Here is a 15,937-nt window from a genome sequence, read left to right on the forward strand (position 1 = left end):
CATTGTAACAAGCTGGCCAATTAGCTTTTTAAGAAGATCTTCTCAGGCTCTGATCTCCTGGGGATCTCCTTAAACTACAGATTGTGATTCAGTAACACTAGGAAGGGACCTGAGATTCTGCCTTTCCAACATGCTCCTTGGTGATGCCAATGTCACATGTCCACAGACAACACTGAGAAACAAAGTAACAGTGGACAATTCGACACAAGTTTTTTCAGCATCTAACACAGAATTTTCAGCAACAGTTTGGAAACAACAAAGAGGCATTTTTATTGTCAGGAAAATAAACAGCCAGGGCAGGGTTTTGTCTGCACAGGCAGGCATCTCCTCTTGTTTTCCTCCTATGTCGAGGCAGGATGGAAGGGGGTCAATACTGTATGAGTTTCATTAGGCTGGTGGCTTTTCTCTCTCATGTCCTCCTGTATTTCTGTTATGTGTGAAGGACATAAACACCTTTTAGGAGGGATGACAGAGGCAGAAAGGGAATATGGCAGGAGCCTGAGCCCCTGAGTCAGACCTGGCACGTGGGCAGAGGCAGGCGCTGGAGGCCACTCTGTGTGTGGTGCGCAGAGTCACTTGGAAATCCCCCACGAACAGCCAGGAGGAGCTTGAGAGAGGAGTGGCATAAGACACTGCTGTAAACTACACTGATTTCCCAAAGGATTTTACAAGTGCTCACAAAAGTAGAAAGGATAATCTGAACCCTGTGGGTCCTTTATGAACAGGGAGATTATGGTTGGGCTTCGCCACAGCCTAAGGGTGTAGAACAACAGGGCTATTGTGGAGCCAGGCATTCATATTGAAGACAAAATATTAGCTGGGTGGTCCAGGATAATGAAGGCATTTATGACTCCGGCTAAGCATATGTATGTCAGACTGATCCACAGATTACTCGTACAGAGTCTGGGCTCACGAGGACTCCAGAAGGGTGAGACTGGCTGGGTATAGATTTGGGATAAAGGCACCAATGATCAAAGCGGCTCAGAAGGATGAAAGAGCAGTTTATCTGTGACCTGGGGATACAATGGAAGGAGGAATACCATTGCACTGAAAATGGAGACTGGTTTCCAAGAGCATCCTTAAAAACTCTGAATTTTAGAGAAAATGGTCTCAATCCAGCACTCAGAGGGAAAACACACACCAGAAAAACAATGGACAGTACGAGGAGCTTGGGAAGCCAGGTGACCAGGTGGCCAGGGCACAGGTCCACAGTTGGGATCTGGGAAGACAAACCTTTGGGTTGGTTGGCTGTGACCTGGTAAGTGACCTTGGACTGTAAGGGTTAACTTGTAGTGTAGGGCTAACCTGTAGCCGTAAGAAATAACAACTTTGTTTTAACACTATAGGTTAAGAGATAACAGCCTTATCCTATCAATCAAGGGATGTGATTAGTGTTTGATTGGATTGGGGCAAGGGCCTGTTTGAACTGTTTCCACCTGGGAACTATTCCTTCATTTTGTTCCCAGGTGATAATAAGATGATGCGGTCAGCTATAAAAACTCTGTGTCCTGGCTGTTCGAGACCGCACTCTGGTCAAGGGTGTCGGTCCCGATTGATAGGTTTGCCTTACCTCTCATTGCAATAAACTTTGTTGTGACTGTCACTGGTGCCCGTAGCATTCTGTTTCAGGAGTCGTGTGGATGCAACATTTGGTGCATTGGCTGGGAAAGTTAAAGGTCTGAAACAGGGCCCTTTCCTCGGATTGCTCCGCTGACCCCTGAAAGGAGGCTCAGGATTGGGAGAGGTAAGGATTGGGGTGCGCCATTTGAATGACTCAAGAAGGGTGTGCCAGACGCAGCTATAGACCCAGAGTCAGGGTTCCTACCAGAATGCCAGTGGGTCCCATTTGGTTTGGTTTCTATTAGAAAGGATCCTACTTTTATGTGGCTGCTGTGGCCTACTGGCCTCGAGATCTCGAACTTGTGTTCTCTTCGTGTCTTAATTATTTTCTTTCCGTTGATTGTGCATCATTCTCGGTTTTGTCTTAATTGTTTTCTTTCTGTTGATTGTGCGTCCTTCTCAGTTTTGCCTATCTTTGTCATGGGTCAAAATCAGAGTACCCCCACCCCTCTGAGTCTCATACTAACCCATTTCCAGGACTATGGGAAAGCTGCCTCAATTCTCGGCTTCCATGTCAAGAAGCCAGTCCTTTGAACTCTCTGCGAGGTGGAATGGACCAGCTTTCAGGTTGAATGGCCTCCGCAGGGGTCCTTTGACCTTACTCTGGTACATAAGGTTCATGCTATTGTCTATTCTAGGCACGAAGATCAAATCCCATACATTGAGGCATGGAGAACCCTCATCGAAAACCCTCCAGATTGGCTAAAACCTTTCTTTCCCCCTCACCTCCCTAAAGCACAGGTTTTTCCACTTAAAGGCTGTCCACTTGATAAGAATATTGATGGGACTAAGCAGCCACCCCCTTTACCATCTGCACCGGAGGAAGAATAAGAAACTTGTAAATGGCCCTATAGTTCTCGCCTGGAGAATACGGGTCCGGATGCTTCAGACCAGGAGGCAAGCCCAAGTCGGGACACTCCCCTGAGCCTGTCTCACACCTGGTCAGGAACCTCCTTCCATCCCCCCTCCCGCTGCCTTACCCCTTTAGCCAGGGCCACCCCTGCAGGGTGATGTCCAACCCTTTATGGTTTGTGTGCACTTTTCCACTAGCAACCTTTATAGTTGGAGGCTTCAGGGCCCCCCGTTCTCAGAAGAACCCCAAGCATTAATTTCTCTCCTTGAAACTACATTTGTGACCCATCAGCCAACCTGGGATAACTGCCAGCAGCTCTTGCAGGTTCTCTTCAGTACCGAGGAATGGGATGAGATCCGTCGCGAGGCCCAAAAATTGGTGATGGGGCCAAACAGGCATCCCACCAAGGATCCCGCCTTACTCATGGAAGTCTTTCCTTCCTTGCACCCTGAAGATTGGGATCCAAACACTCCTCACGGTAGGCGATCATTGACCCTATTTCGCCAGACTCTACTGGGAGGTCTCCGAGTGGCTACCCGCCGGCCCACAAGCATATCTAAGGTAACTGAGGTAGTTCAGGGGACCGAGGAGAGCCCCTCAGCCTTCTTAGAAAGGCTCATGGAAGCGTACCGTACCTCTATCCCTATTGACCCTGAGGCACCTGAAAATAGAGGGGCATTAAACCTGGCCTTTGTCTCACAGGCAGCCCCAGACATCCGGAAGAAATTGCAAAGATTACACTTGATCTTAGCCAAAAGGCCGAGAAGCGATTAGAAATTGCAAAGATTAGATGGGTTCGAAGAAAAAAATTTATCTGAGTTAGTTGAAATAATCCAAAAAGTTTTTAACAATAGGGATTTGCAGGAAGAGAGACAGACAAAAAAATTGACTCAGGTGGTAGCGGCCATCCTGGATGCCCGCGAGGGAAGGGGACCCCAAGTGACCAAAGAATTCTGGTCTGGCAAAAAGAAAAACAAAAACAAAAACAAGTCAGTTGGGTTAGAGCACCACTAGGAAAAAAACCAATGTGCATATTGCAAGCAAGAGGGACACTGGAAAAAGGATTGCCCCAACTTAGCCCAGCGTAAAACACGGCCACCCCAGGCGTCGATAATGAAAGTTGATTCTGACTGATGGGGCCACGCTTGGTGGCCCCTTCTGAGCCGTTGGTTACTGTTAATGTAGGGGGCCAACCTAAGACTTTCTTGGTGGACACTGGGGCAACATTTTCAGTTCTAAAACAAGATCCTGGCCCCACCAGGCAAGGAGCAACCCTGGTGCAAGGAGCGACTGGGTCCCAAACTTGTAAATGGACCATTGAAGGACAAGTAGATTTAGGCTGTAAAACTGTTACACATTCTTTCCTAATCATGCCTGAATGCCCCTACCCTGGATTACTGGGTAGAGACTTATTACATAAACTGCTTCTTTGAGATTCACTGAAGGGGGTATGCATGTTAAAATCGGCCAGGATGACCCAACAATAGGGATGGTGACTGTGCCACTTGGGGAAGAGGGCCTACTTACCTCGGTGCCCAATGAAAATGTTCACACAGTCAATCCCCTCCTTAAAAGTCTCCAGGCAGACTTTCCCCAGGTATGGGCCGAGACCAATCCACCTGGACTGGTGATTCATCAAGCCCCAATAATTGTGGAACTTAAGGTGTCCACGCTTCCAGTAAGACTAAAACAATATTCTATGCCCCGGGAGGCTAGGTGGGGAATCGCTGTTCACATCAAGCATTTGCACAACTCGGGCATTCTGACCCCATGCAAGTCACCATGGAATACTCTACTTCTGCCTGTCCAAAAGTCTAACTCTTCCAATTTTCAGCCAGTTCAAGACCTGAGAGCAGTAAACGCCAGAGTAACCAGTGGCCTATTTATCCAAAAGGCTAGACCCAGTTGCTTCTGGGTGGCCCACATGCATTCAACAGATTGCTGCCACCGCGCTACTAGTCAAAGACGCAGATAAACTAACCCTGGGACAGACGTTGTCTGTTATGGGGCCCCATGAAGTGGAGGCCTTACTGCGGGCTCCCCCAGAATGGTGGCTATCAAATACTCGGATTACCCAGTATCAGGCATTGATGCTCGACCAGCCCCAGATACGTTTTTGTGCCCCCCGAGCCTTAAACCCAGCTACTTTGCTGCCTGAAGGACTAGGTCCCCCTCTACATTTTTGCCTTCCCTGGGGAACCTCAGCCCAGCGCACAGAGCTCATCGCACTAACTAAAGCCCTGAAACTCAGTAAAAACAAGTCAGTTAATATTTATATGGACAGCCGCTATGCCTTTGCAACTGCACATGTGCATGGGTCCATCTATCAAAAACGTGGCCGCCTCCTCACGGTGGAGGGCAAGGACATCAAAAAGCCAAAATTCTAGACCTTCTAACAGCCATCTGGGAACCTGTGAGACTCGTGATCATGCACTCCCCGGGACCTCAAAAAGGCAACTCCCTAGAGGCAGTCGGAAACCGCCTGGCTGATGCGGCAGCCTGGGAAGCTGCCTTAACTGAAAGTAAAAGTGCTTTGGCACTACTGATCTTGATAGGCCCCCTGCTTCCGCCGGAGCCCAATTACACTCCTAAAGATTTGGAGTGGATTTGAAGAAAAGCAGGAAGTATAATACCGGGACGAAAGTGGTTTCAGGATCCTGAAGGTAAGCTACTCTTACCCGCGGCACTTGGGTGACGCATGGTGTGTCTGCTCCACCAAGGGACTCATCTGGGAAAAACAAAGATGGAGGAATTGGCGCGGGGAAAAAGTTCAGGGTCCAAGGCCTGGGAAAAGAGATTGAGGAGATGGTTGAAAGATGTGTGAGTTGTGCCCAAGTAAATCAGGGTGCAAATAAGCTTTCAGAGGCTAAAAGAGAGGAACTGAGCCAGGCTGGTTTTGGGAAGTAGATTTTACTGAAATTAAACTGGGGAAATACAGATACAAATATCTGCTCGTTTTTGTGGACACCTTCTCCGGGTGGGTTGAGGCGTTCCCCACTAAATCAGAAACAGCTCAGGTGACAGTTAAAAAATTACTAAATGAACTAACTACTAGATTCGGGCTGCCTCTGAGCATAGGATCGGAAAATGGCCCGGCCTTCATGGCACAGGTATTGGAGGGTCTAGCTAGAGCATTGGGAATAGATTGGAAATTACATTGCGCATATAGACCCCAGAGCTCGGGTCAAGTAGAAAGGATGAATTGGACTCTAAAAGAGACCTTAACCAAATTGTCCCTTGAGACTGGCAAAAATTGGGTTGATGTTCTGCCTTTTGCCCTTTTGCGTGCGCGTTGTACTCAAGGGATTGTCCCCTTACGAAATTTTATTTGGCAGACCTCCACCTACCTTGCCGAGGCTAGGGTCAACATAAAAGAACAGCTAGAACAGGACCACTTGTTGGCTTCACTCATGGCCCTGCATCTTGTACAAAAGGAAACAACTAAGGCCTTGAAAAAAGCCTTTGCCCATCCTCCTGTTCTTCCCCACCCCTTTCAACCAGGAGACTGAGTTTGGGTCAAGAGGCATGAGCTCAAACCCTGGAGCAGTGCTGGAAAGGACTGCACACCGTGATCCTGACTACACCAACAGCCATGAAGATAGACGGTGTCCAAACCTGGATTCGTCACTCTCAGGTTAAGAAAAACTGCGTGGAGGCAGAAACACCTAGGACTGATACGGGGCCAGAGAATGAACAGTGATGGAAGGTCAAAAGGCACCCAGAGGATCCTTTAAAGATAAGACTGATGCAGGAATAATAATACTTGTCTGGGTTTGTATAATAAGCTTGGGAGACTGTGTGGAACTGCACCCCTTGTCTTTTTGGCCATACCAATGGGAACTCAGACACTGTCACAGGGAAGGTGGTAACGTCTAACGCCTCTCGTACTATGCCTTATTTCTTGTTCGACCTGTGTGAACTGGTAGGAGAAGAATGGGGGTTGCAAACCTGGGCAAGAGCTCTCAGGAACATTGGGGAGAAAAATTGCGGATGTGGAAATAGGGCACTAGAGTGAAATTTGGCTAAGATGCAAATAGAAGAAATGAATGTGAAGGAGAGGGCCAATGTGCCAAATGGGGTTGTGAGGCACTAGCCCCCTGGTTAACAGGACGGGACCTTGACACCCTAATTACTCTCCTTAGAACCCTGAACGCCCAATGTGAGGCCCAAGGAAAATGTAACCCAACACCAGCTCATCTATTTTCTCCTCATTCTGAGCTACTGGGCACACTTGGGGCCTCCGAATGATGTCATTGTGCCCTTGGGGTTCACAACGAATTTTAACCCTAGGGGACCTCTAAGGGCAGGGTTGGTGCATAATGTCTCATGCCAACAATTCCGGAGCAATTTGAGACACTCTCAGTTTAGTAAGGAACAATCTTAGAGCCAGGGAATGTGCCAGGGAGGCCAGCAATAATTGGTATCCCTCTTGGTCCCCCTGGCTCACATCACTGCTTACCACCATAGCTGGGCCACTACTATTGTTACTTCTTGGGTTAACTATCGGCCCATGCATTATCAATTGGTTAGTACAGTATGTCAAGAGGCAAGTTGGTAAATGATTAGGTTCAACTATGTCCGCTTAGTTCCTAATGAAGAATCAAGGGATTGATTCACGGACAAGAAAAGGGGGTTAACTTGTAGTGTAGGGCTAACCTGTAGCCTTAAGAAATAACAGCTTTGTTTTAACACTATAGGTTAAGAGATAACAGCCTTATCCTATCAATCAAGGGATGTGATTAGTGTCTGATTGGAATGGGGCAAGGGCCTGTTTGAACTGTTTCTACCTGGGAACTATTCCTTCATTCTATTCCCAGGTGATAATAAGACAATGTGGTCGGCTATAAAAACTCTGTGTCCTGGCTGTTGGAGACCACACTCTGGTCAAGAGTGTCGGTCCCGATTGATAGGTTTGCCTTACCTCTCATTGCAATAAACTTTGTTGTGACTGTGTCACTGGTGCCCGTAGCATTCTGTTTCAGGAGTCGTGTAGATGCAACAGGATGAGTAATATTGCCTTTCATTTTCCTCATCTGCTGGGGACAGAGGTTGATTCTAGGTTCCAAAGTTGCCAGGCCTACAGCAGAATGCACCTCAAAAGACAAAGTTACTCCATTCCACTTTGCTACAAAAGACAATTTGGAAGCCTTGGTGGAACACCTCTCTAAGAATTCCAGGTAAGGATTGGAATTTTCCAGAATAAAAATATCAAGTATGCCAGGTACCACACCCTTTTATCAGCCTGAGGAGGAAAAATTTTTTTTACATTTATTTATCTATCTATCTTCATGCCCAGTGCAGAGCCCAACATGGGGCTCAGACTTCATGACCCCAAGATCAACACCTGTGCTGAGATCAAGAGTTGGATGCCAAACTGAGTGAGCCATCCAGGCACGCCAGGAGAAAAAAAAAATTTTTTTTTAACAAACACCGTCAGATGAGTCTGACAATGTATATACCCATGAAATCATCACAATTATGATAATGAACATAGACATCCTTCTCAAAAGTTCCCTGATGCCCTTATAATCCTTCTCTCCCTCAACTATCTTGTCACCAGGTAACTACTGGTCTGCCTTCTGTCAGTTTAAGTGAATTTTGCATCCCCTACCATTTTATATACATGGAAACAGGATGTACAGTATGTGTAGTATAGCTTCTTTCACCATAATTTTAAGATACAACTTTTTGTGTATCAGTAGTTTGTTACTTTTCTCTGTTGAGTATTATTCCCTTATATGGATATACTAAAATTTGTTTATCTATTCACGTGTTGATGAACACTTCAGTTTTGTACAGTTTGCGTCTCCTAGATTAAGTTTCTGTGAATGTTCACGTTTGTATCTTTGCATGGACACATGCTCCCATTTCTCTGGGAATGGAAAACCTAGATCATATAGGAAGCATATAACTTTTTAAGAAATGGCCAAAGCATTTTCCCAAGCGGTTGTACTATTTGCCAATTTTATCAGCAGAGTGGGAGAGATCCAGTTTCTTCATATCCTTGCCAGTACTCAGTGTGGTCAGTGTTTTTCACGTTAGCTGTACTTGTGGATTTGTAGTGGTGTCTCCATAGGATTTTTCATTTGTGTTTTCTTAATGACCAATGATGTTTCACATCTTTTCATGCATTTATTTTGCCATTTTTAAACCTCTCTGGGGAAGTGCTTGTTCAAATTTTTGCCCTTAAAAAAAGAGCTTGGGTTGTCTTAATATTGAGTCGCGAAATCTATTCTAGATACAAGTCTTCTTCATATACATGTTTTGGAAATATTTTCTCCCATTTTATGCCTCATGGAGAATTTTTCAGAACCAAGAAGTTACAGTTTGGAGGTAGATGGTACTACCAGGCTGGTGTATTTCATTCTGGAGTCTCTGGTATTTTAGTAGCTACTTCTGCTGCCAGACCTTCCTTTGGTTCTCTCGCATCACATTGACCTGGCACCATCAGATCACCTCCACTTAAAAACTGCAGGTCAACACTGGCCTCCACCACTCACCCTCCACCTCATTTGAAGCAGTGGTGCTCTCCTTCCACAATTTTCTTGTTTGGTAACACATAGGGGCATTTTTTCTTTGTATATCTGATTATCACACTGTATGCTTTAAATACATGCGATTTTTGTCAACTATATCTCAGTTAAAAAAAAAGGAGTGTATGTAGCAGTTACCATTGCTTCTTGTGGTCCAAATAACCACCCTTTGTTATTGCTCCAGAAGCCTACAGTTCTGCTGATCTCAGGTGGGCTCACTGGCACACCTGCAGTCAAATGGAATCTCAGTCTCTCTGTCTGCAATTGGCTCAACAGAATTCAGCCCCCATATTACCATTCTTGCTGTTTCTGTCTCTATGGTTCTGGTTCACCTCATTGTAGTACTAACATGGTTTCCACCAGACTCTCTCTTGTCGGAGAGTCTGATAGGAGAACTCTCATGTGCTACTGAGCTCAGAGGGTTTGTAGACCTCTGGGACTATCTTGATTTGGTTCTCTGAGAATCAGACCCTGAGAAAAATATTTCAGTATAAGCCGCTCATCCCAGGAAGCTAAGAAGTGGAAAAGGAAAGGAAAGTAGAGGGGGAAGCCAATACAGTGTGTGTTTAATGAAGAGGCTACCACTGTGGGAAACTGGGGCACAGTCTCAGTAGGGACATGCCTTGGGACTGTCCCATCCAAGGACAAAGAATGTCACCTTTCCTGAGACTGAGAATCTTCTGGTGAGTGCTACATGAACCCCTGTCCTCCTTAATCAGGACTTTGACTCTGAGGGTTCTCCCTCAAGGAATTTCTGGCCCCTGAGGCTGGGTTTAGTCTTATCAGTGAGGTTCCCATTTACCTATTTTAAGTCCACTACAAATAGGTAATATTTGCCATATTCAGGGACCTTGTGCATAATCACAAAATACAAATGGACTCAAACCACACCAGAAGTAACTCTGACCTGTTTCCCTTTGGGGCATAATCATCTAAAGCCACTTTAGAGGGACTGTGGGGTCTGGATCCCTGTGTTTAAGGGTCTGGTGTGTCACTAGTGCATTGGCTGCACCTGTTACAACTTTGCCATGGACCAGCAGGATGGAAGGCCCATCATAAGCCACCACTCTGTCATCTTGTGCATGCGTCACCAAACACAGATTTGCTTTTAATGAAGCAGCAGATATTTTTAGTGATTTATCATGAGATGCTTTATTGCATAGGATGATGGATTACTGCAGAACATTAGAGTAATCCCTTGCAGCCTCATGATTTGAAAATCTATGAAGGAAGGTAAGCAGTTGGGTGCAAGCTAGCTTAACAGTGGGATGAGTTTAAAACAGTCTAATTTATCGGAAGATATTGTGTCAAACCTTGCACATTGTGTATTCTGAGTCTGCTGTGCTTCAAAAATGAAGAAGGGCTGTGACAAGTCCCTGCTTCAGATTCACAGGTTTTTTCCTAGACCTTGGCTAGATGTTTCTGAACCTGCATAGTTTTCTGCCTTTCAGATTTTCACCATCTCGCAGGGCTGAGTGGGATGACTGTTTTGCTCTTGTTTTCAGTCTCTTGTACAGATTGATGCCAATCTGAGTAACTTCTTGTTTTCCAGGCTGAATAACTCTAGCAGTATCAACATTCATATGTAGATTAATTAACATGTTCATTGATTTCAGAAAGTGGTATTGAGAGTAACTGTGACCAGTATTAGGGGCTCAGCAAACACAGAACTCTGATATTTACTTGCACCGTCTCAATGTCAAACATTCCAGTTCAAAGGCAGGGGAAAAGAAGCATTGTCCCAGCTCAAAGGCCAAGAGGCAAAAGGGATTCTCTCTAAGTCAGGAGAGGCTCAGCCTTTTTCTCCTATTCTGGCCTTCAATTGATTGGATGTGGCCCACCCACGTTGAGGAGGGCAGTCTGCTTCACTGTCTACCAATTTAAATGTTAATCTCATCCAGAGACACCCTCACAGCCACAGCTATAATAATGTTTGACCAAATATCAGGGCACCTATGACCCAATCAAGTTGATGTATAAAATTAACCATCATAATAGTCTTCATTTCTTTTAGCAGCTCCATTTATGGATGTGCCTTAGTTTATTAAATAAGTCTCTGTTCATGGACATTTAATTATTTTTAATCTTTTGTTATGGGGAGTAGCTCTGAGATAGATAACCTTGTGTACACGTATTATGTTCACTTGCCATTGCATTGGTGGGATTTCTGAGTCAAAGGGGAAATGTATATGTAATTGCACCTCTCTGGGGGGTTGTACCATTTTGCATTCTACCAACAATGTCTGAAAGCACTTGTTCCATGGGGAAACAAGGACCCACATCTGGTCAAGAAGAATACTACCACCCTTGGTTATTGAGATTGGTTTAGGACCAAACTGACCAATGGGAATGATTGATGGGAGTTTTTGTGAAAACTTGGGAACAGAGAAGGTATTTCTTCTTGGGGATTGCTTAACTAGCTGTTGTAAACCTCCAGTGTCTAGGAACAATCACATAGGGAAAGCCTGATCAAAATGATACCAACCGAGAAGGAGCAGTGCCCACAGACACAGAAAGGAAAGTAAGATAAGAATCCTGATGGAGTAATAGAGCCCCTTGATCCAGCTGGACCTGATTCAGAGGCTATTCCTGCATTTTTCAATTATGAGAGCAGAAATTCAGTTTTTAAAAGTCAAATATGATTTCATGTATATGTGGAATCTAAAAAAATAAAACAAGCAAAAAAAAGCAGAAACAGCCTCATAGATACAGAGAACAAACTAGAGGCTGCCAGAGGGGAGGGGGCTGGGAGATGTGCAAAATGAGTGCAGGGGAGTGGGAGGGACACCTTCCAGTTATGGAATGAATAAATCACAGGGATGAAAGCATGGCATAGGGAATATCATCAATGGTATTGTAATAGCATTGTATGGTGACAGTTGGTGGTTACACTTGTGAGCACAGAGTAATGTATAGACTTGTCCAATCACTATGTTATATACTTGAAACTAATGTCACAGCATGTATCAGCTATACTTCAATTTTAAAAATTTGAAATGAATCCATTTTTTCTACAACTGAGAGAGTTCTGCCAAATTCAGCATACTGCACAAACACGATTTCTGCCTTCAAGGATGTTTACAGTAGAAATGGAAGATAGGACTAAGGCATGAAAAACAATGAGAACAAGAAGATGGAGTCATATGAGGTGCTGTACTTTACTTATAGATGGAGTCCCGTTAGTCCTTCAGAAGGCAGAGGAAGGGCAGGTAGTGTACCTTGAGAGGACAGGATTTGGTTGGGTGGAACGTTGACTGGCTCCACAATCCTACACCTGCAATTTAAGATCTGGTATGGTCTGAGAACCAAAAGTTATTGTAGAGTTGGGGCAAACGTGTTCAGCATGAAGATGCAGAAATTTTAAACTGTTGAGTTAGGGGATACGGCCTCATACTCTGCCAGGGATAATAGATATGTCATATATGGTATATATGTAAGGTTTTGCGTTCCCAATGTCTGAACTGTTTAAATTCTGAAACACTATTGGCCCTACAGAGTTTGCCTAAAAGACTGTGCCACTGTGCTTCATGTCTTGATGAAGTGAGGGGATGTGTTTTCCAAGGCCTGGACATTGGGGTGAGTGTCAGGGGACCCCACAGGCATGACTTGAAAGGTACCCATCCCATGGACAGCAGGAAAAAGATAAAACATCTGAAGTACTTTAGACGTACAAACTCCCCAGGTCCTTTGTAAGTCTTCACAGAGGGACTTCTGTGTAAAACTCATCAGACTGTCACCTGCACAGAGTTGCTTTTTCTTTTCTTTTCTTTTTTTTAATGTTTTAATGTTTATTCATTTTTGAGAGAGAGACAGAGCGTGAGTGGGGGAGGGTCAGAGAGAGAGGGAGACACAGAATCTGAAACAGGCTCCAGGCTCTGAGCTGTCAGCACAGAGCCCGATGCGGGGCTTGAACTCACGGACCGCGAGATCGTGACCTGAGCCGAAGTCGGCCGCCCAACCGACTGAGCCACCCAGGTGCCCCCAGAGTTGCTTTTTCAAGGGAGCGGGTGGGGCATCATCCAAGCTGGGCAACTCTCTGCTGACTGTGTGGGCACCCCTGGCACTGGCTGCCCAACCAGCATGTCAGTGCTATCTTTTAAGTTGTTCAAAAGTGCTATGTGCCCTGTGCTATTTCGGATCCTTAGCCTGAGACAGATCAACCCCTAAAGGCAGAGCCTGAGACAAGGATTTGAGCCAGGCAGCTAACTGGGAGATAGTCCAGGATGTGCTGGAAGAAGTGCAGAACTGAGGTGGGGACATCAATACAGGAATTGTCAATGGGTGAATTACTGCTATGGGTAATTGGGGCTCACTCCTGTTGGGGGCCTCTAGGAGACTGTGTGTGGCATGCCTCAGAATTGCCCCTCTGAACAGGAAGGAAGCCAGGAAAACTACCCAGCAACTGGTTGAACATTGCACTACAGGCAGTGTCTTGCAGCCTTCAGGTTAAGAAGGGAGAGGCAAGCAGGTACTGGAGCTAGGAAGCTGTTAGTGTGCATAGAAACTGGTGCCAGCTGCAAGTGAGCACAAGGTAGGCTGAGAGGATGTGGCACACAATGTCCACTAAGAGCTCCCACCCAACATGGCTGATCTCAGTTGGCCACACTGTTCAGTGACTCTCTTTTCTTGCCAACTAGAAGCCCCGTGGGGTCAGGATCTGTTTCTACTCAGAGCTGTATCCCCTGTGCCTAGCATGATGTGTGGGTCAAATCAGTGTCCAGTTAGGAGTTACCAAATCAACAAATACCACTGTATTTGTTTTAGCCTCTTCCTGGGTTTTTTACTGCAATTGTTCTCCAAAGAGCACATTGCAAGTAAGATGTAGGTTTCCCCTGCTACTACTGACTGAAGGCAAGAATCCATACCATGTCCCCACATTAACCACTCTTGGCACTCCCTCTTGATGCTGAGGAAGGAAGCCTGTGGGACTTGACTGAGCCATTGCCCTCTTCCTATCCACTCCTGGCAGGAAGCAAATGTTTGCTTTAGGTGTCATGGCAGGGCTGGGAAGGGTTCTCACTTATACTCCAGACAATGGCTCTCATCCTTGCCATCATAAAAGTTTTAGAGGTTGGTTGGCTGTCTTTGGGTTTCCAAAGACCAGCAGACTCATTGCTGCCCAGATGTCTGGCTAGTGACTGGTCCTCAGGTATGCTCATTCATCAGCTTTGTAGTGATGTAGAGATAAGCCTCTTCTGCCAGCTTAGGATAAATTAAATCCTCTACGTAAGCTGGGCTTAGGGGCATCCCTCTGGTTGGAAGGGGGATCAGGGGACTTATTTTTTTTAATGCTTGTTTTTGAGAGAGAGAGAACATGAGCAGGGAAGTGGCAGAGAGATGGGGACAGAGGATCTGAAGCAGGCTCTGCACTGACAGCAGAGAGCCCAATGTGGGGCTCAAAATCATGAACTGTGCGATTATGTCCTGAACAGAAGACTGATGCCACCCAGGTGGCCCTCAGGGGACTTATATTAGAGCTACCTTAATATGGCAAGCACATCAATATCACTTGGGTGCTATGTTAATTTGTGATGGCTTTGTGGAGGAGTTGGTATGTTACAGAAAGCCAAAAGATGGCACCACTTGGCCTCCTATTCCTTGAAAAAGATATTCTACAGATAGAATTTGGCGTGAACGTGATGGGTGAGGGGCAGAGCCAAGCCAGAGAAGAACTCGACCTTCAGCCACCAAAAATTCACCTGACCTCTGCTAGGTTTTTTGTTTTTTTTTTTTAATAATGTGAGTGTTTTTGTCAGCAACTTGGATTATATCTGTTAGAAAGAATAACCATCGCTCTTGAGAATGGATAAGTATCTGCTGTGTTTACTGCTAGAATTTGCAATAAAATCCCTTGGAGCGAGCCCTGCAATCCCAGCCCTCGCCTCTGCAGCTGTTGGTGCTGAAGAGCTGCCTCCATCTGTCTAGCTGTGAAACCCTGTTTACCACATCATTAACTGATCTGCAGAGATTTTGGAACTTGTAAATCTCAGTTTTTCACTGAATGAAAATAGACTTTGTGCCATAAATTCATTGTCAAATAGAATCATTTAATATTGATAATTAGCAAATAAAAAAGAGACCAAAGTTCCCATCTCAAACCAAGACTCTTCCTCACGGGATGGATGTGATTGAGTAAAGTAATGAACAAAATTCTTTTCTACTTCTACATGTGTATTTGGAAGTGAAATCATGTCCTTTCACAAGAGACCTGAGTTTTAAAACACAAAAGATAAGATGCCTTTATGGGTCGAAAGTATATAAGTCTTACTGAGGTGAGGGGATAAGTCAGTGGCAGACATGAGGTGTTGTATGGGTTGATTTATTTTATTTTTTTTAAGTTTATTTATTTTGGGGGGGGGAGGGGCAGAGAGAGAGGGAGAGAGAGAATCTAAAGCAGGCTCCATGTTGTCAGCACAGAGCCCAACATGGGGTTCAAATTCATGAACTGTGAGATTATGACCTGAACCAAAATCAGGAGTTGGACGCTCAGCCAACTGAGCCACCCAGATGCCCAGGGTTGATTTATTTTTTGCTGACATCTAAAGTGCCAACATGGAGATACCTTTTTCCATGTAGCTCAGTCCCTGAAAGTACTCAGAGAGTTTTGTGATCTGAACACCATTTCTAACTATCCTTTGCAATAGTGCCAGTCTTTTGACTTTCGGTGTTTATGACTATGAACAACACCATACCACTTATGTGTCCCTTTACAAAAGAAAATTATTGTAATTCAAACACAAATCCTTCAATTTCAAATATCCGTAGTGTGGAGAGCCAAGGCAGGAAGCCATCGCCATTTACAGAACAACTCCAGTTTCAAATATTTCATCCTTTTGTCTCCATAAACCACTGAGACATCTCAGAAATCCCAAAATTCCAAATCCAGATAGTAAATCTTGAAAGAAATCTGTAAGCATTATAATAATTGTAT

General features: G+C 45.1%; 1 long non-coding RNA gene across 1 annotated transcript in view; it reads left to right on the plus strand.

Moving 5' to 3' along the window:
- Nucleotides 1–7,529: 7,529 nt before the first annotated feature.
- LOC125936170 (uncharacterized) overlaps nucleotides 7,530–15,937 on the plus strand; it is a 61,549-nt gene continuing 53,141 nt past the window's right edge. Inside the window, exon 1 of the long non-coding RNA XR_007461950.1 lies at nucleotides 7,530–7,650. This is a non-coding gene — a long non-coding RNA (uncharacterized LOC125936170). The remainder of the gene's footprint in view (nucleotides 7,651–15,937) is intronic.

The sequence above is a fragment of the Panthera uncia genome (assembly GCF_023721935.1).
Source record: "Panthera uncia isolate 11264 chromosome A3 unlocalized genomic scaffold, Puncia_PCG_1.0 HiC_scaffold_11, whole genome shotgun sequence".
NCBI lineage: Eukaryota > Metazoa > Chordata > Mammalia > Carnivora > Felidae > Panthera > Panthera uncia.